The 20,462-nt window shown below is 31.9% G+C and overlaps 10 non-coding genes across 10 annotated transcripts; all 10 read left to right on the forward strand.

Annotated features, from left to right (window-relative positions):
* Positions 1-575: 575 nt before the first annotated feature.
* TRNAL-UAG (transfer RNA leucine (anticodon UAG)) lies at positions 576-657 on the forward strand. The gene has a single exon. It is a non-coding gene; the product is annotated as a tRNA-Leu (tRNA).
* A 4,574-nt stretch (positions 658-5,231) lies between these two features.
* TRNAL-UAG (transfer RNA leucine (anticodon UAG)) lies at positions 5,232-5,313 on the forward strand. The gene has a single exon. It is a non-coding gene; the product is annotated as a tRNA-Leu (tRNA).
* Positions 5,314-7,108: 1,795 nt separating this feature from the next.
* On the forward strand, positions 7,109-7,190 carry TRNAL-UAG (transfer RNA leucine (anticodon UAG)). The gene has a single exon. It is a non-coding gene; the product is annotated as a tRNA-Leu (tRNA).
* Positions 7,191-8,059: 869 nt separating this feature from the next.
* On the forward strand, positions 8,060-8,141 carry TRNAL-UAG (transfer RNA leucine (anticodon UAG)). The gene has a single exon. It is a non-coding gene; the product is annotated as a tRNA-Leu (tRNA).
* A 2,719-nt stretch (positions 8,142-10,860) lies between these two features.
* TRNAL-UAG (transfer RNA leucine (anticodon UAG)) lies at positions 10,861-10,942 on the forward strand. Its single transcript has one exon. It is a non-coding gene; the product is annotated as a tRNA-Leu (tRNA).
* An 869-nt stretch (positions 10,943-11,811) lies between these two features.
* TRNAL-UAG (transfer RNA leucine (anticodon UAG)) lies at positions 11,812-11,893 on the forward strand. Its single transcript has one exon. It is a non-coding gene; the product is annotated as a tRNA-Leu (tRNA).
* Positions 11,894-13,691: 1,798 nt separating this feature from the next.
* On the forward strand, positions 13,692-13,773 carry TRNAL-UAG (transfer RNA leucine (anticodon UAG)). Its single transcript has one exon. It is a non-coding gene; the product is annotated as a tRNA-Leu (tRNA).
* A 1,614-nt stretch (positions 13,774-15,387) lies between these two features.
* On the forward strand, positions 15,388-15,469 carry TRNAL-UAG (transfer RNA leucine (anticodon UAG)). Its single transcript has one exon. It is a non-coding gene; the product is annotated as a tRNA-Leu (tRNA).
* An 869-nt stretch (positions 15,470-16,338) lies between these two features.
* TRNAL-UAG (transfer RNA leucine (anticodon UAG)) lies at positions 16,339-16,420 on the forward strand. Its single transcript has one exon. It is a non-coding gene; the product is annotated as a tRNA-Leu (tRNA).
* Positions 16,421-19,170: 2,750 nt separating this feature from the next.
* Positions 19,171-19,252, forward strand: TRNAL-UAG (transfer RNA leucine (anticodon UAG)). The gene has a single exon. It is a non-coding gene; the product is annotated as a tRNA-Leu (tRNA).
* Positions 19,253-20,462: the final 1,210 nt, after the last annotated feature.

Here is a 20,462-nt window from a genome sequence, read left to right on the forward strand (position 1 = left end):
CGAGTGATGAGGATATAGGATGTGAAGATTAGATGTGAAATCATTTGGAAAGATCAACAGTATGCAAATAGAAAAGACAGTTTTGTGGTAAAATCACACTTGAAATGTAAGTGACAAGCAGTGCTGTTTTAAAAAGCAGGACATTTTGTGGCAGTTTGTAAAAAGCACAAAGATGCGCAAAGTTTCGAAAATCTTGTCGCAACAGTTTTAGTTCTTTTTTTATCATTTTGCTTGCTTGAAAAATATTTTGTTAAGCATAAAATGGCCCAAATTCTTTTGAAAATAATCATAGATTTGAAAAATTCCAAAGTTTTCATGGAAGAATGAACATACAGTGAGCACATTTTTGCAAAGTTTTGTGTGCATGATAAAAGGCATTTTTCTCCAAGTTTGCTATCATGGGCCAAAGATTTGAATGTCACTTCTAAATAGATATTCTTGAAGATTTAAATGTATATATATATATATATATTGTACACATAGATAAAATATATTGGCAATATCATTTATAATGAAAACCATTGAGCCTCAATAATTTTTTTCCACTCCTCAGTTTGTCTTAGATAGCAGCTATTGGTAGCGTGGCCGAGCGGTCTAAGGCGCTGGATTTAGGCTCCAGTCTTGCAAGAGGCGTGGGTTCAAATCCCACCGCTGCCATGTCTGTATTTTCAAGATTACATTTTAGTGAGGTTACGTGTTTTGTTTTCACATAGATTTGATCTGTTTTGTGTACTTCTTATTTTGTGTTTTCTGATATTATTAAAACAGAGTATTTTGGAGTAGGTAACATTCTATATTGATAAAAATACATCTGTTAGAAAGCCTTAGTAAACATAGAATGACATCCACATTTTCAAGACAAAACTTACTGTTACATTATAACTCTGTAATCACTGAAAAAGGAAGGCTTTGAAACAAAAACGAATCAAAAGTTAAAAAGAAGATGATACCAAATATCGAGTGATGAGGATATAGGATGTGAAGATTAGATGTGAAATCATTTGGAAAGATCAACAGTATGCAAATAGAAAAGACAGTTTTGTGGTAAAATCACACTTGAAATGTAAGTGACAAGCAGTGCTGTTTTAAAAAGCAGGACATTTTGTGGCAGTTTGTAAAAGCACAAAGATGCGCAAAGTTTCGAAAATCTTGTCGCAACAGTTTTAATTCTTTTTTTATCATTTTGCTTGCTTGAAAAATATTTTGTTAAGCATAAAATGGCCCAAATTCTTTTGAAAATAATCATAGATTTGAAAAATTCCAAAGTTTTCATGGAAGAATGAACATACAGTGAGCACATTTTTGCAAAGTTTTGTGTGCATGATAAAAGGCATTTTTCTCCAAGTTTGCAATCATGGGCCAAAGATTTGAATGTCACTTCTAAATAGATATTCTTGAAGATTTAAATGTATATATATATATATATATATATTGTACACATAGATAAAATATATCGGCAATATCATTTATAATGAAAACCATTGAGCCTCAATAATTTTTTTCCACTCCTCAGTTTGTCTTAGATAGCAGCTATTGGTAGCGTGGCCGAGCGGTCAAAGGTGCTTGATTTTGGTCTCCAGTCTCGCAAGAGGCGTATTTTCAAGATTACATTTTTTGTGAGGTTACGTGTTTTGTTTTCACATAGATTTGATCTGTTTTGTGTATTTCTTATTTTGTGTTTTCTGATATTATTAAAACAGAGTATTTTGGAGTAGGTAACATTCTATATTGATAAAAATACATCTGTTAGAAAGCCTTAGTAAACATAGAATGACATCCACATTTTCAAGACAAAACTTACTGTTACGTTATAACTCTGTAATCACTGAAAAAGGGAGGCTTTGAAACAAAAACGAATCAAAAGTTAAAAAGAAGATGATACCAAATATCGAGTGATGAGGATATAGGATGTGAAGATTAGATGTGAAATCATTTGGAAAGATCAACAGTATGCAAATAGAAAAGACAGTTTTGTGGTAAAATCACACTTGAAATGTAAGTGACAAGCAGTGCTGTTTTAAAAAGCAGGACATTTTGTGGCAGTTTGTAAAAAGCACAAAGATGCGCAAAGTTTCGAAAATCTTGTCGCAACAGTTTGAGTTCTTTTTTTATCATTTTGCTTGCTTGAAAAATATTTTGTTAAGCATAAAATGGCCCAAATTCTTTTGAAAATAATCATAGATTTGAAAAATTCCAAAGTTTTCATGGAAGAATGAACATACAGTGAGCACATTTTTGCAAAGTTTTGTGTGCATGATAAAAGGCATTTTTCTCCAAGTTTGCAATCATGGGCCAAAGATTTGAATGTCACTTCTAAATAGATATTCTTGAAGATTTAAATGTATATATATATAAATTGTACACATAGATAAAATATATCGGCAATATCATTTATAATGAAAACCATTGAGCCTCAATAATTTTTTTCCACTCCTCAGTTTGTCTTAGATAGCAGCTATTGGTAGCGTGGCCGAGCGGTCAAAGGTGCTTGATTTTGGTCTCCAGTCTCGCAAGAGGCGTATTTTCAAGATTACATTTAAGTGAGGTTACGTGTTTTGTTTTCACAGAGATTTGATCTGTTTTGTGTACTTCTTATTTTGTGTTTTCTGATATTATTAAAACAGAGTATTTTGGAGTAGGTAACATTCTGTATTGATAAAAATACATCTGTTAGAAAGCCTTAGTAAACATAGAATGACATCCACATTTTCAAGACAAAACTTACTGTTACATTATAACTCTGTAATCACTGAAAAAGGGAGGCTTTGAAACAAAAACGAATCAAAAGTTAAAAAGAAGATGATACCAAATATCGAGTGATGAGGATATAGGATGTGAAGATTAGATGTGAAATCATTTGGAAAGATCAACAGTATGCAAATAGAAAAGACAGTTTTGTGGTAAAATCACACTTGAAATGTAAGTGACAAGCAGTGCTGTTTTAAAAAGCAGGACATTTTGTGGCAGTTTGTAAAAAGCACAAAGATGCGCAAAGTTTCGAAAATCTTGTCGCAACAGTTTGAGTTCTTTTTTTATCATTTTGCTTGCTTGAAAAATATTTTGTTAAGCATAAAATGGCCCAAATTCTTTTGAAAATAATCATAGATTTGAAAAATTCCAAAGTTTTCATGGAAGAATGAACATACAGTGAGCACATTTTTGCAAAGTTTTGTGTGCATGATAAAAGGCATTTTTCTCCAAGTTTGCAATCATGGGCCAAAGATTTGAATGTCACTTCTAAATAGATATTCTTGAAGATTTAAATGTATATATATATATTGTACACATAGATAAAATATATCGGCAATATCATTTATAATGAAAACCATTGAGCCTCAATAATTTTTTTCCACTCCTCAGTTTGTCTTAGATAGCAGCTATTGGTAGCGTGGCCGAGCGGTCAAAGGTGCTTGATTTTGGTCTCTAGTCTCGCAAGAGGCGTATTTTAAAGATTACATTTTTAGTGAGGTTACGTGTTTTGTTTTCACATAGATTTGATCTGTTTTGTGTATTTCTTATTTTGTGTTTTCTGATATTATTAAAACAGAGTATTTTGGAGTAGGTAACATTCTATATTGATAAAAATACATCTGTTAGAAAGCCTTAGTAAACATAGAATGACATCCACATTTTCAAGACAAAACTTACTGTTACGTTATAACTCTGTAATCACTGAAAAAGGGAGGCTTTGAAACAAAAACGAATCAAAAGTTAAAAAGAAGATGATACCAAATATCGAGTGATGAGGATATAGGATGTGAAGATTAGATGTGAAATCATTTGGAAAGATCAACAGTATGCAAATAGAAAAGACAGTTTTGTGGTAAAATCACACTTGAAATGTAAGTGACAAGCAGTGCTGTTTTAAGAAGCAGGACATTTTGTGGCAGTTTGTAAAAAGCACAAAGATGCGCAAAGTTTCGAAAATCTTGTCGCAACAGTTTGAGTTCTTTTTTTATCATTTTGCTTGCTTGAAAAATATTTTGTTAAGCATAAAATGGCCCAAATTCTTTTGAAAATAATCATAGATTTGAAAAATTCCAAAGTTTTCATGGAAGAATGAACATACAGTGAGCACATTTTTGCAAAGTTTTGTGTGCATGATAAAAGGCATTTTTCTCCAAGTTTGCAATCATGGGCCAAAGATTTGAATGTCACTTCTAAATAGATATTCTTGAAGATTTAAATGTATATATATATATATATTGTACACATAGATAAAATATATCGGCAATATCATTTATAATGAAAACCATTGAGCCTCAATAATTTTTTTCCACTCCTCAGTTTGTCTTAGATAGCAGCTATTGGTAGCGTGGCCGAGCGGTCAAAGGTGCTTGATTTTGGTCTCCAGTCTCGCAAGAGGCGTATTTTCAAGATTACATTTTAGTGAGGTTACGTGTTTTGTTTTCACATAGATTTTATCTGTTTTGTGTATTTCTTATTTTGTGTTTTCTGATATTATTAAAACAGAGTATTTTGGAGTAGGTAACATTCTATATTGATAAAAATACATCTGTTAGAAAGCCTTAGTAAACATAGAATGACATCCACATTTTCAAGACAAAACTTACTGTTACATTATAACTCTGTAATCACTGAAAAAGGGAGGCTTTGAAACAAAAACGAATCAAAAGTTAAAAAGAAGATGATACCAAATATCGAGTGATGAGGATATAGGATGTGAAGATTAGATGTGAAATCATTTGGAAAGATCAACAGTATGCAAATAGAAAAGACAGTTTTGTGGTAAAATCACACTTGAAATGTAAGTGACAAGCAGTGCTGTTTTAAAAAGCAGGACATTTTGTGGCAGTTTGTAAAAAGCACAAAGATGCGCAAAGTTTCGAAAATCTTGTCGCAACAATTTTAGTTCTTTTTTTATCATTTTGCTTGCTTGAAAAATATTTTGTGAAGCATAAAATGGCCCAAATTCTTTTGAAAATAATCATAGATTTGAAAAATTCCAAAGTTTTCATGGAAGAATGAACATACAGTGAGCACATTTTTGCAAAGTTTTGTGTGCATGATAAAAGGCATTTTTCTCCAAGTTTGCAATCATGGGCCAAAGATTTGAATGTCACTTCTAAATAGATATTCTTGAAGATTTAAATATATATATATATATTGTACACATAGATAAAATATATTGGCAATATCATTTATAATGAAAACCATTGAGCCTCAATAATTTTTTTCCACTCCTCAGTTTGTCTTAGATAGCAGCTATTGGTAGCGTGGCCGAGCGGTCTAAGGCGCTGGATTTAGGCTCCAGTCTCGCAAGAGGCGTGGGTTCAAATCCCACCGCTGCCATGTCTGTATTTTCAAGATTACATTTTAGTGAGGTTACGTGTTTTGTTTTCACATAGATTTGATCTGTTTTGTGTACTTCTTATTTTGTGTTTTCTGATATTATTATAACAGAGTATATTGGAGTAGGTAACATTCTATATTGATAAAAATACATCTGTTAGAAAGCCTTAGTAAACATAGAATGACATCCACATTTTCAAGACAAAACTTACTGTTACATTATAACTCTGTAATCACTGAAAAAGGGAGGCTTTGAAACAAAAACGAATCAAAAGTTAAAAAGAAGATGATACCAAATATCGAGTGATGAGGATATAGGATGTGAAGATTAGATGTGAAATCATTTGGAAAGATCAACAGTATGCAAATAGAAAAGACAGTTTTGTGGTAAAATCACACTTGAAATGTAAGTGACAAGCAGTGCTGTTTTAAGAAGCAGGACATTTTGTGGCAGTTTGTAAAAAGCACAAAGATGCGCAAAGTTTCGAAAATCTTGTCGCAACAGTTTGAGTTCTTTTTTTATCATTTTGCTTGCTTGAAAAATATTTTGTTAAGCATAAAATGGCCCAAATTCTTTTGAAAATAATCATAGATTTGAAAAATTCCAAAGTTTTCATGGAAGAATGAACATACAGTGAGCACATTTTTGCAAAGTTTTGTGTGCATGATAAAAGGCATTTTTCTCCAAGTTTGCAATCATGGGCCAAAGATTTGAATGTCACTTCTAAATAGATATTCTTGAAGATTTAAATGTATATATATATATATATTGTACACATAGATAAAATATATCGGCAATATCATTTATAATGAAAACCATTGAGCCTCAATAATTTTTTTCCACTCCTCAGTTTGTCTTAGATAGCAGCTATTGGTAGCGTGGCCGAGCGGTCAAAGGTGCTTGATTTTGGTCTCCAGTCTCGCAAGAGGCGTATTTTCAAGATTACATTTTAGTGAGGTTACGTGTTTTGTTTTCACATAGATTTTATCTGTTTTGTGTATTTCTTATTTTGTATTTTCTGATATTATTAAAACAGAGTATTTTGGAGTAGGTAACATTCTATATTGATAAAAATACATCTGTTAGAAAGCCTTAGTAAACATAGAATGACATCCACATTTTCAAGACAAAACTTACTGTTACATTATAACTCTGTAATCACTGAAAAAGGGAGGCTTTGAAACAAAAACGAATCAAAAGTTAAAAAGAAGATGATACCAAATATCGAGTGATGAGGATATAGGATGTGAAGATTAGATGTGAAATCATTTGGAAAGATCAACAGTATGCAAATAGAAAAGACAGTTTTGTGGTAAAATCACACTTGAAATGTAAGTGACAAGCAGTGCTGTTTTAAAAAGCAGGACATTTTGTGGCAGTTTGTAAAAAGCACAAAGATGCGCAAAGTTTCGAAAATCTTGTCGCAACAATTTTAGTTCTTTTTTTATCATTTTGCTTGCTTGAAAAATATTTTGTGAAGCATAAAATGGCCCAAATTCTTTTGAAAATAATCATAGATTTGAAAAATTCCAAAGTTTTCATGGAAGAATGAACATACAGTGAGCACATTTTTGCAAAGTTTTGTGTGCATGATAAAAGGCATTTTTCTCCAAGTTTGCAATCATGGGCCAAAGATTTGAATGTCACTTCTAAATAGATATTCTTGAAGATTTAAATATATATATATATATTGTACACATAGATAAAATATATTGGCAATATCATTTATAATGAAAACCATTGAGCCTCAATAATTTTTTTCCACTCCTCAGTTTGTCTTAGATAGCAGCTATTGGTAGCGTGGCCGAGCGGTCTAAGGCGCTGGATTTAGGCTCCAGTCTCGCAAGAGGCGTGGGTTCAAATCCCACCGCTGCCATGTCTGTATTTTCAAGATTACATTTTAGTGAGGTTACGTGTTTTGTTTTCACATAGATTTGATCTGTTTTGTGTACTTCTTATTTTGTGTTTTCTGATATTATTATAACAGAGTATATTGGAGTAGGTAACATTCTATATTGATAAAAATACATCTGTTAGAAAGCCTTAGTAAACATAGAATGACATCCACATTTTCAAGACAAAACTTACTGTTACATTATAACTCTGTAATCACTGAAAAAGGGAGGCTTTGAAACAAAAACGAATCAAAAGTTAAAAAGAAGATGATACCAAATATCGAGTGATGAGGATATAGGATGTGAAGATTAGATGTGAAATCATTTGGAAAGATCAACAGTATGCAAATAGAAAAGACAGTTTTGTGGTAAAATCACACTTGAAATGTAAGTGACAAGCAGTGCTGTTTTAAAAAGCAGGACATTTTGTGGCAGTTTGTAAAAAGCACAAAGATGCGCAAAGTTTCGAAAATCGTGTCGCAACAGTTTGAGTTCTTTTTTTATCATTTTGCTTGCTTGAAAAGTATTTTGTTAAGCATAAAATGGCCCAAATTCTTTTGAAAATAATCATAGATTTGAAAAATTCCAAAGTTTTCATGGAAGAATGAACATACAGTGAGCACATTTTTGCAAAGTTTTGTGTGCATGATAAAAGGCATTTTTCTCCAAGTTTGCAATCATGGGCCAAAGATTTGAATGTCACTTCTAAATAGATATTCTTGAAGATTTAAATGTATATATATATATTGTACACATAGATAAAATATATTGGCAATATCATTTATAATGAAAACCATTGAGCCTCAATAATTTTTTTCCACTCCTCAGTTTATCTTAGATAGCAGCTATTGGTAGCGTGGCCGAGCGGTCTAAGGCGCTGGATTTAGGCTCCAGTCTTGCAAGAGGCGTGGGTTCAAATCCCACCGCTGCCATGTCTGTATTTTCAAGATTACATTTTAGTGAGGTTACGTGTTTTGTTTTCACATAGATTTGATCTGTTTTGTGTACTTCTTATTTTGTGTTTTCTGATATTATTAAAACAGAGTATATTGGAGTAGGTAACATTCTATATTGATAAAAATACATCTGTTAGAAAGCCTTAGTAAACATAGAATGACATCCACATTTTCAAGACAAAACTTACTGTTACATTATAACTCTGTAATCACTGAAAAAGGGAGGCTTTGAAACAAAAACGAATCAAAAGTTAAAAAGAAGATGATACCAAATATTGAGTGATGAGGATATAGGATGTGAAGATTAGATGTGAAATCATTTGGAAAGATCAACAGTATGCAAATAGAAAAGACAGTTTTGTGGTAAAATCACACTTGAAATGTAAGTGACAAGCAGTGCTGTATTAAAAAGCAGGACATTTTGTGGCAGTTTGTAAAAAGCACAAAGATGCGCAAAGTTTCGAAAATCGTGTCGCAACAGTTTGAGTTCTTTTTTTATCATTTTGCTTGCTTGAAAAATATTTTGTTAAGCATAAAATGGCCCAAATTCTTTTGAAAATAATCATAGATTTGAAAAATTCCAAAGTTTTCATGGAAGAATGAACATACAGTGAGCACATTTTTGCAAAGTTTTGTGTGCATGATAAAAGGCATTTTTCTCCAAGTTTGCAATCATGGGCCAAAGATTTGAATGTCACTTCTAAATAGATATTCTTGAAGATTTAAATGTATATATATATATATTGTACACATAGATAAAATATATCGGCAATATCATTTATAATGAAAACCATTGAGCCTCAATAATTTTTTTCCACTCCTCAGTTTGTCTTAGATAGCAGCTATTGGTAGCGTGGCCGAGCGGTCAAAGGTGCTTGATTTTGGTCTCCAGTCTCGCAAGAGGCGTATTTTCAAGATTACATTTTAGTGAGGTTACGTGTTTTGTTTTCACATAGATTTGATCTGTTTTGTGTATTTCTTATTTTGTGTTTTCTGATATTATTAAAACAGAGTATTTTGGAGTAGGTAACATTCTATATTGATAAAAATACATCTGTTAGAAAGCCTTAGTAAACATAGAATGACATCCACATTTTCAAGACAAAACTTACTGTTACGTTATATCTCTGTAATCACTGAAAAAGGGAGGCTTTGAAACAAAAACGAATCAAAAGTTAAAAAGAAGATGATACCAAATATCGAGTGATGAGGATATAGGATGTGAAGATTAGATGTGAAATCATTTGGAAAGATCAACAGTATGCAAATAGAAAAGACAGTTTTGTGGTAAAATCACACTTGAAATGTAAGTGACAAGCAGTGCTGTATTAAAAAGCAGGACATTTTGTGGCAGTTTGTAAAAAGCACAAAGATGCGCAAAGTTTCGAAAATCTTGTCGCAACAGTTTTAATTCTTTTTTTATCATTTTGCTTGCTTGAAAAATATTTTGTTAAGCATAAAATGGCCCAAATTCTTTTGAAAATAATCATAGATTTGAAAAATTCCAAAGTTTTCATGGAAGAATGAACATACAGTGAGCACATTTTTGCAAAGTTTTGTGTGCATGATAAAAGGCATTTTTCTCCAAGTTTGCAATCATGGGCCAAAGATTTGAATGTCACTTCTAAATAGATATTCTTGAAGATTTAAATGTATATATATATATATATTGTACACATAGATAAAATATATCGGCAATATCATTTATAATGAAAACCATTGAGCCTCAATAATTTTTTTCCACTCCTCAGTTTGTCTTAGATAGCAGCTATTGGTAGCGTGGCCGAGCGGTCAAAGGTGCTTGATTTTGGTCTCCAGTCTCGCAAGAGGCGTATTTTCAAGATTACATTTTAGTGAGGTTACGTGTTTTGTTTTCACATAGATTTTATCTGTTTTGTGTATTTCTTATTTTGTATTTTCTGATATTATTAAAACAGAGTATTTTGGAGTAGGTAACATTCTATATTGATAAAAATACATCTGTTAGAAAGCCTTAGTAAACATAGAATGACATCCACATTTTCAAGACAAAACTTACTGTTACATTATAACTCTGTAATCACTGAAAAAGGGAGGCTTTGAAACAAAAACGAATCAAAAGTTAAAAAGAAGATGATACCAAATATCGAGTGATGAGGATATAGGATGTGAAGATTAGATGTGAAATCATTTGGAAAGATCAACAGTATGCAAATAGAAAAGACAGTTTTGTGGTAAAATCACACTTGAAATGTAAGTGACAAGCAGTGCTGTTTTAAAAAGCAGGACATTTTGTGGCAGTTTGTAAAAAGCACAAAGATGCGCAAAGTTTCGAAAATCTTGTCGCAACAATTTTAGTTCTTTTTTTATCATTTTGCTTGCTTGAAAAATATTTTGTGAAGCATAAAATGGCCCAAATTCTTTTGAAAATAATCATAGATTTGAAAAATTCCAAAGTTTTCATGGAAGAATGAACATACAGTGAGCACATTTTTGCAAAGTTTTGTGTGCATGATAAAAGGCATTTTTCTCCAAGTTTGCAATCATGGGCCAAAGATTTGAATGTCACTTCTAAATAGATATTCTTGAAGATTTAAATATATATATATATATTGTACACATAGATAAAATATATTGGCAATATCATTTATAATGAAAACCATTGAGCCTCAATAATTTTTTTCCACTCCTCAGTTTGTCTTAGATAGCAGCTATTGGTAGCGTGGCCGAGCGGTCTAAGGCGCTGGATTTAGGCTCCAGTCTCGCAAGAGGCGTGGGTTCAAATCCCACCGCTGCCATGTCTGTATTTTCAAGATTACATTTTAGTGAGGTTACGTGTTTTGTTTTCACATAGATTTGATCTGTTTTGTGTACTTCTTATTTTGTGTTTTCTGATATTATTATAACAGAGTATATTGGAGTAGGTAACATTCTATATTGATAAAAATACATCTGTTAGAAAGCCTTAGTAAACATAGAATGACATCCACATTTTCAAGACAAAACTTACTGTTACATTATAACTCTGTAATCACTGAAAAAGGGAGGCTTTGAAACAAAAACGAATCAAAAGTTAAAAAGAAGATGATACCAAATATCGAGTGATGAGGATATAGGATGTGAAGATTAGATGTGAAATCATTTGGAAAGATCAACAGTATGCAAATAGAAAAGACAGTTTTGTGGTAAAATCACACTTGAAATGTAAGTGACAAGCAGTGCTGTTTTAAAAAGCAGGACATTTTGTGGCAGTTTGTAAAAAGCACAAAGATGCGCAAAGTTTCGAAAATCGTGTCGCAACAGTTTGAGTTCTTTTTTTATCATTTTGCTTGCTTGAAAAGTATTTTGTTAAGCATAAAATGGCCCAAATTCTTTTGAAAATAATCATAGATTTGAAAAATTCCAAAGTTTTCATGGAAGAATGAACATACAGTGAGCACATTTTTGCAAAGTTTTGTGTGCATGATAAAAGGCATTTTTCTCCAAGTTTGCAATCATGGGCCAAAGATTTGAATGTCACTTCTAAATAGATATTCTTGAAGATTTAAATGTATATATATATATTGTACACATAGATAAAATATATTGGCAATATCATTTATAATGAAAACCATTGAGCCTCAATAATTTTTTTCCACTCCTCAGTTTATCTTAGATAGCAGCTATTGGTAGCGTGGCCGAGCGGTCTAAGGCGCTGGATTTAGGCTCCAGTCTTGCAAGAGGCGTGGGTTCAAATCCCACCGCTGCCATGTCTGTATTTTCAAGATTACATTTTAGTGAGGTTACGTGTTTTGTTTTCACATAGATTTGATCTGTTTTGTGTACTTCTTATTTTGTGTTTTCTGATATTATTAAAACAGAGTATATTGGAGTAGGTAACATTCTATATTGATAAAAATACATCTGTTAGAAAGCCTTAGTAAACATAGAATGACATCCACATTTTCAAGACAAAACTTACTGTTACATTATAACTCTGTAATCACTGAAAAAGGGAGGCTTTGAAACAAAAACGAATCAAAAGTTAAAAAGAAGATGATACCAAATATTGAGTGATGAGGATATAGGATGTGAAGATTAGATGTGAAATCATTTGGAAAGATCAACAGTATGCAAATAGAAAAGACAGTTTTGTGGTAAAATCACACTTGAAATGTAAGTGACAAGCAGTGCTGTATTAAAAAGCAGGACATTTTGTGGCAGTTTGTAAAAAGCACAAAGATGCGCAAAGTTTCGAAAATCGTGTCGCAACAGTTTGAGTTCTTTTTTTATCATTTTGCTGCTTGAAAAATATTTTGTTAAGCATAAAATGGCCCAAATTCTTTTGAAAATAATCATAGATTTGAAAAATTCCAAAGTTTTCATGGAAGAATGAACATACAGTGAGCACATTTTTGCAAAGTTTTGTGTGCATGATAAAAGGCATTTTTCTCCAAGTTTGCAATCATGGGCCAAAGATTTGAATGTCACTTCTAAATAGATATTCTTGAAGATTTAAATGTATATATATATATATTGTACACATAGATAAAATATATCGGCAATATCATTTATAATGAAAACCATTGAGCCTCAATAATTTTTTTCCACTCCTCAGTTTGTCTTAGATAGCAGCTATTGGTAGCGTGGCCGAGCGGTCAAAGGTGCTTGATTTTGGTCTCCAGTCTCGCAAGAGGCGTATTTTCAAGATTACATTTTAGTGAGGTTACGTGTTTTGTTTTCACATAGATTTGATCTGTTTTGTGTATTTCTTATTTTGTGTTTTCTGATATTATTAAAACAGAGTATTTTGGAGTAGGTAACATTCTATATTGATAAAAATACATCTGTTAGAAAGCCTTAGTAAACATAGAATGACATCCACATTTTCAAGACAAAACTTACTGTTACGTTATATCTCTGTAATCACTGAAAAAGGGAGGCTTTGAAACAAAAACGAATCAAAAGTTAAAAAGAAGATGATACCAAATATCGAGTGATGAGGATATAGGATGTGAAGATTAGATGTGAAATCATTTGGAAAGATCAACAGTATGCAAATAGAAAAGACAGTTTTGTGGTAAAATCACACTTGAAATGTAAGTGACAAGCAGTGCTGTATTAAAAAGCAGGACATTTTGTGGCAGTTTGTAAAAAGCACAAAGATGCGCAAAGTTTCGAAAATCTTGTCGCAACAGTTTTAATTCTTTTTTTATCATTTTGCTTGCTTGAAAAATATTTTGTTAAGCATAAAATGGCCCAAATTCTTTTGAAAATAATCATAGATTTGAAAAATTCCAAAGTTTTCATGGAAGAATGAACATACAGTGAGCACATTTTTGCAAAGTTTTGTGTGCATGATAAAAGGCATTTTTCTCCAAGTTTGCAATCATGGGCCAAAGATTTGAATGTCACTTCTAAATAGATATTCTTGAAGATTTAAATGTGTATATATATATATATATTGTACACATAGATAAAATATATTGGCAATATCATTTATAATGAAAACCATTGAGCCTCAATAATTTTTTTCCACTCCTCAGTTTGTCTTAGATAGCAGCTATTGGTAGCGTGGCCGAGCGGTCTAAGGCGCTGGATTTAGGCTCCAGTCTCGCAAGAGGCGTGGGTTCAAATCCCACCGCTGCCATGTCTGTATTTTCAAGATTATTTACAAACTTCTTATTTTGTAATTTTCTGATATTATTAAAACAGAGTATTTTGGAGTAGGTAACATTCTATATTGATAAAAATACATCTGTTAGAAAGCCTTAGTAAACATAGAATGACATCCAAATTCATTTGGAAAGATCAACAGTATGCAAATAGAAAAGACAGTTTTGTGGTAAAATCACACTTGAAATGTAAGTGACAAGCAGTGCTGTTTTAAAAAGCAGGACATTTTGTGGCAGTTTGTAAAAAGCACAAAGATGCGCAAAGTTTCGAAAATCTTGTCGCAACAGTTTTAGTTCTTTTTTTATCATTTTGCTTGCTTGAAAAATATTTTGTTAAGCATAAAATGGCCCAAATTCTTTTGAAAATAATCATAGATTTGAAAAATTCCAAAGTTTTCATGGAAGAATGAACATACAGTGAGCACATTTTTGCAAAGTTTTGTGTGCATGATAAAAGGCATTTTTCTCCAAGTTTGCTATCATGGGCCAAAGATTTGAATGTCACTTCTAAATAGATATTCTTGAAGATTTAAATGTATATATATATATATATATATATTGTACACATAGATAAAATATATCGGCAATATCATTTATAATGAAAACCATTGAGCCTCAATAATTTTTTTCCACTCCTCAGTTTGTCTTAGATAGCAGCTATTGGTAGCGTGGCCGAGCGGTCAAAGGTGCTTGATTTTGGTCTCCAGTCTCGCAAGAGGCGTATTTTCAAGATTACATTTTTAGTGAGGTTACGTGTTTTGTTTTCACATAGATTTGATCTGTTTTGTGTATTTCTTATTTTGTGTTTTCTGATATTATTAAAACAGAGTATATTGGAGTAGGTAACATTCTATATTGATAAAAATACATCTGTTAGAAAGCCTTAGTAAACATAGAATGACATCCACATTTTCAAGACAAAACTTACTGTTACATTATAACTCTGTAATCACTGAAAAAGGGAGGCTTTGAAACAAAAACGAATCAAAAGTTAAAAAGAAGATGATACCAAATATTGAGTGATGAGGATATAGGATGTGAAGATTAGATGTGAAATCATTTGGAAAGATCAACAGTATGCAAATAGAAAAGACAGTTTTGTGGTAAAATCACACTTGAAATGTAAGTGACAAGCAGTGCTGTATTAAAAAGCAGGACATTTTGTGGCAGTTTGTAAAAAGCACAAAGATGCGCAAAGTTTCGAAAATCTTGTCGCAACAGTTTTAATTCTTTTTTTATCATTTTGCTTGCTTGAAAAATATTTTGTTAAGCATAAAATGGCCCAAATTCTTTTGAAAATAATCATAGATTTGAAAAATTCCAAAGTTTTCATGGAAGAATGAACATACAGTGAGCACATTTTTGCAAAGTTTTATGTGCATGATAAAAGGCATTTTTCTCCAAGTTTGCAATCATGGGCCAAAGATTTGAATGTCACTTCTAAATAGATATTCTTGAAGATTTAAATGTATATATATATATATATTGTACACATAGATAAAATATATTGACAATATCATTTATAATGAAAACCATTGAGCCTCAATAATTTTTTTCCACTCCTCAGTTTGTCTTAGATAGCAGCTATTGGTAGCGTGGCCGAGCGGTCTAAGGCGCTGGATTTAGGCTCCAGTCTCGCAAGAGGCGTGGGTTCAAATCCCACCGCTGCCATGTCTGTATTTTCAAGATTACATTTTAGTGAGGTTACGTGTTTTGTTTTCACATAGATTTGATCTGTTTTGTGTACTTCTTATTTTGTGTTTTCTGATATTATTATAACAGAGTATATTGGAGTAGGTAACATTCTATATTGATAAAAATACATCTGTTAGAAAGCCTTAGTAAACATAGAATGACATCCACATTTTCAAGACAAAACTTACTGTTACATTATAACTCTGTAATCACTGAAAAAGGGAGGCTTTGAAACAAAAACGAATCAAAAGTTAAAAAGAAGATGATACCAAATATCGAGTGATGAGGATATAGGATGTGAAGATTAGATGTGAAATCATTTGGAAAGATCAACAGTATGCAAATAGAAAAGACAGTTTTGTGGTAAAATCACACTTGAAATGTAAGTGACAAGCAGTGCTGTTTTAAGAAGCAGGACATTTTGTGGCAGTTTGTAAAAAGCACAAAGATGCGCAAAGTTTCGAAAATCTTGTCGCAACAGTTTGAGTTCTTTTTTTATCATTTTGCTTGCTTGAAAAATATTTTGTTAAGCATAAAATGGCCCAAATTCTTTTGAAAATAATCATAGATTTGAAAAATTCCAAAGTTTTCATGGAAGAATGAACATACAGTGAGCACATTTTTGCAAAGTTTTGTGTGCATGATAAAAGGCATTTTTCTCCAAGTTTGCAATCATGGGCCAAAGATTTGAATGTCACTTCTAAATAGATATTCTTGAAGATTTAAATATATATATATATATTGTACACATAGATAAAATATATTGGCAATATCATTTATAATGAAAACCATTGAGCCTCAATAATTTTTTTCCACTCCTCAGTTTGTCTTAGATAGCAGCTATTGGTAGCGTGGCCGAGCGGTCTAAGGCGCTGGATTTAGGCTCCAGTCTCGCAAGAGGCGTGGGTTCAAATCCCACCGCTGCCATGTCTGTATTTTCAAGATTACATTTTAGTGAGGTTACGTGTTTTGTTTTCACATAGATTTGATCTGTTTTGTGTACTTCTTATTTTGTGTTTTCTGATATTATTATAACAGAGTATATTGGAGTAGGTAACATTCTATATTGATAAAAATACATCTGTTAGAAAGCCTTAGTAAACATAGAATGACATCCACATTTTCAAGACAAAACTTACTGTTACATTATAACTCTGTAATCACTGAAAAAGGGAGGCTTTGAAACAAAAACGAATCAAAAGTTAAAAAGAAGATGATACCAAATATCGAGTGATGAGGATATAGGATGTGAAGATTAGATGTGAAATCATTTGGAAAGATCAACAGTATGCAAATAGAAAAGACAGTTTTGTGGTAAAATCACACTTGAAATGTAAGTGACAAGCAGTGCTGTTTTAAAAAGCAGGACATTTTGTGGCAGTTTGTAAAAAGCACAAAGATGCGCAAAGTTTCGAAAATCGTGTCGCAACAGTTTGAGTTCTTTTTTTATCATTTTGCTTGCTTGAAAAGTATTTTGTTAAGCATAAAATGGCCCAAATTCTTTTGAAAATAATCATAGATTTGAAAAATTCCAAAGTTTTCATGGAAGAATGAACATACAGTGAGCACATTTTTGCAAAGTTTTGTGTGCATGATAAAAGGCATTTTTCTCCAAGTTTGCAATCATGGGCCAAAGATTTGAATGTCACTTCTAAATAGATATTCTTGAAGATTTAAATGTATATATATATATTGTACACATAGATAAAATATATTGGCAATATCATTTATAATGAAAACCATTGAGCCTCAATAATTTTTTTCCACTCCTCAGTTTGTCTTAGATAGCAGCTATTGGTAGCGTGGCCGAGCGGTCTAAGGCGCTGGATTTAGGCTCCAGTCTTGCAAGAGGCGTGGGTTCAAATCCCACCGCTGCAATGTCTGTATTTTCAAGATTACATTTTAGTGAGGTTACGTGTTTTGTTTTCACATAGATTTGATCTGTTTTGTGTACTTCTTATTTTGTGTTTTCTGATATTATTAAAACAGAGTATATTGGAGTAGGTAACATTCTATATTGATAAAAATACATCTGTTAGAAAGCCTTAGTAAACATAGAATGACATCCACATTTTCAAGACAAAACTTACTGTTACATTATAACTCTGTAATCACTGAAAAAGGGAGGCTTTGAAACAAAAACGAATCAAAAGTTAAAAAGAAGATGATACCAAATATTGAGTGATGAGGATATAGGATGTGAAGATTAGATGTGAAATCATTTGGAAAGATCAACAGTATGCAAATAGAAAAGACAGTTTTGTGGTAAAATCACACTTGAAATGTAAGTGACAAGCAGTGCTGTATTAAAAAGCAGGACATTTTGTGGCAGTTTGTAAAAAGCACAAAGATGCGCAAAGTTTCGAAAATCGTGTCGCAACAGTTTGAGTTCTTTTTTTATCATTTTGCTTGCTTGAAAAATATTTTGTTAAGCATAAAATGGCCCAAATTCTTTTGAAAATAATCATAGATTTGAAAAATTCCAAAGTTTTCATGGAAGAATGAACATACAGTGAGCACATTTTTGCAAAGTTTTGTGTGCATGATAAAAGGCATTTTTCTCCAAGTTTGCAATCATGGGCCAAAGATTTGAATGTCACTTCTAAATAGATATTCTTGAAGATTTAAATGTATATATATATATATTGTACACATAGATAAAATATATCGGCAATATCATTTATAATGAAAACCATTGAGCCTCAATAATTTTTTTCCACTCCTCAGTTTGTCTTAGATAGCAGCTATTGGTAGCGTGGCCGAGCGGTCAAAGGTGCTTGATTTTGGTCTCCAGTCTCGCAAGAGGCGTATTTTCAAGATTACATTTTAGTGAGGTTACGTGTTTTGTTTTCACATAGATTTGATCTGTTTTGTGTATTTCTTATTTTGTGTTTTCTGATATTATTAAAACAGAGTATTTTGGAGTAGGTAACATTCTATATTGATAAAAATACATCTGTTAGAAAGCCTTAGTAAACATAGAATGACATCCACATTTTCAAGACAAAACTTACTGTTACGTTATATCTCTGTAATCACTGAAAAAGGGAGGCTTTGAAACAAAAACGAATCAAAAGTTAAAAAGAAGATGATACCAAATATCGAGTGATGAGGATATAGGATGTGAAGATTAGATGTGAAATCATTTGGAAAGATCAACAGTATGCAAATAGAAAAGACAGTTTTGTGGTAAAATCACACTTGAAATGTAAGTGACAAGCAGTGCTGTATTAAAAAGCAGGACATTTTGTGGCAGTTTGTAAAAAGCACAAAGATGCGCAAAGTTTCGAAAATCTTGTCGCAACAGTTTTAATTCTTTTTTTATCATTTTGCTTGCTTGAAAAATATTTTGTTAAGCATAAAATGGCCCAAATTCTTTTGAAAATAATCATAGATTTGAAAAATTCCAAAGTTTTCATGGAAGAATGAACATACAGTGAGCACATTTTTGCAAAGTTTTGTGTGCATGATAAAAGGCATTTTTCTCCAAGTTTGCAATCATGGGCCAAAGATTTGAATGTCACTTCTAAATAGATATTCTTGAAGATTTAAATGTGTATATATATATATATATTGTACACATAGATAAAATATATTGGCAATATCATTTATAATGAAAACCATTGAGCCTCAATAATTTTTTTCCACTCCTCAGTTTGTCTTAGATAGCAGCTATTGGTAGCGTGGCCGAGCGGTCTAAGGCGCTGGATTTAGGCTCCAGTCTCGCAAGAGGCGTGGGTTCAAATCCCACCGCTGCCATGTCTGTATTTTCAAGATTATTTACAAACTTCTTATTTTGTAATTTTCTGATATTATTAAAACAGAGTATTTTGGAGTAGGTAACATTCTATATTGATAAAAATACATCTGTTAGAAAGCCTTAGTAAACATAGAATGACATCCAAATTCATTTGGAAAGATCAACAGTATGCAAATAGAAAAGACAGTTTTGTGGTAAAATCACACTTGAAATGTAAGTGACAAGCAGTGCTGTTTTAAAAAGCAGGACATTTTGTGGCAGTTTGTAAAAAGCACAAAGATGCGCAAAGTTTCGAAAATCTTGTCGCAACAGTTTTAGTTCTTTTTTTATCATTTTGCTTGCTTGAAAAATATTTTGTTAAGCATAAAATGGCCCAAATTCTTTTGAAAATAATCATAGATTTGAAAAATTCCAAAGTTTTCATGGAAGAATGAACATACAGTGAGCACATTTTTGCAAAGTTTTGTGTGCATGATAAAAGGCATTTTTCTCCAAGTTTGCTATCATGGGCCAAAGATTTGAATGTCACTTCTAAATAGATATTCTTGAAGATTTAAATGTATATATATATATATATATATATATTGTACACATAGATAAAATATATCGGCAATATCATTTATAATGAAAACCATTGAGCCTCAATAATTTTTTTCCACTCCTCAGTTTGTCTTAGATAGCAGCTATTGGTAGCGTGGCCGAGCGGTCAAAGGTGCTTGATTTTGGTCTCCAGTCTCGCAAGAGGCGTATTTTCAAGATTACATTTTTAGTGAGGTTACGTGTTTTGTTTTCACATAGATTTGATCTGTTTTGTGTATTTCTTATTTTGTGTTTTCTGATATTATTAAAACAGAGTATATTGGAGTAGGTAACATTCTATATTGATAAAAATACATCTGTTAGAAAGCCTTAGTAAACATAGAATGACATCCACATTTTCAAGACAAAACTTACTGTTACATTATAACTCTGTAATCACTGAAAAAGGGAGGCTTTGAAACAAAAACGAATCAAAAGTTAAAAAGAAGATGATACCAAATATTGAGTGATGAGGATATAGGATGTGAAGATTAGATGTGAAATCATTTGGAAAGATCAACAGTATGCAAATAGAAAAGACAGTTTTGTGGTAAAATCACACTTGAAATGTAAGTGACAAGCAGTGCTGTATTAAAAAGCAGGACATTTTGTGGCAGTTTGTAAAAAGCA

Source organism: Ascaphus truei, unplaced genomic scaffold (assembly GCF_040206685.1).
Source record: "Ascaphus truei isolate aAscTru1 unplaced genomic scaffold, aAscTru1.hap1 HAP1_SCAFFOLD_97, whole genome shotgun sequence".
In the NCBI taxonomy this organism is placed as follows: domain Eukaryota; kingdom Metazoa; phylum Chordata; class Amphibia; order Anura; family Ascaphidae; genus Ascaphus; species Ascaphus truei.